Genomic DNA, 327 nt, shown 5'->3' on the forward strand with positions numbered 1-327 from the left:
GACTCTCCTCAGACACAATAAAATATGCTTCAACACACGAACTCACATAAAGAATCTTGCAAACTAAATACAAAAACGAAATATACATATGTACACACATATATATATATAAAAATAGAATTTCTGGCCAATTTATATCTTCTTGCTCAGAGTTTTGTGCCTTGAGGTAATCATCAGATGTAGCTAATGGTGAGAACTCCAGGAAAGTTGGATTATACAGCAGTATAGGTACAATATGTTGTTGGCTTTAGACTGGTTATCATGTGTGTGTGTGTATGTGTGTGTAGCTCGCTAGATAGATAGATAGATAGATAGATAGATAGATAG

Source organism: Octopus bimaculoides, chromosome 1 (genome assembly GCF_001194135.2).
Source record: "Octopus bimaculoides isolate UCB-OBI-ISO-001 chromosome 1, ASM119413v2, whole genome shotgun sequence".
Classification (NCBI taxonomy): Eukaryota; Metazoa; Mollusca; class Cephalopoda; order Octopoda; family Octopodidae; genus Octopus; species Octopus bimaculoides.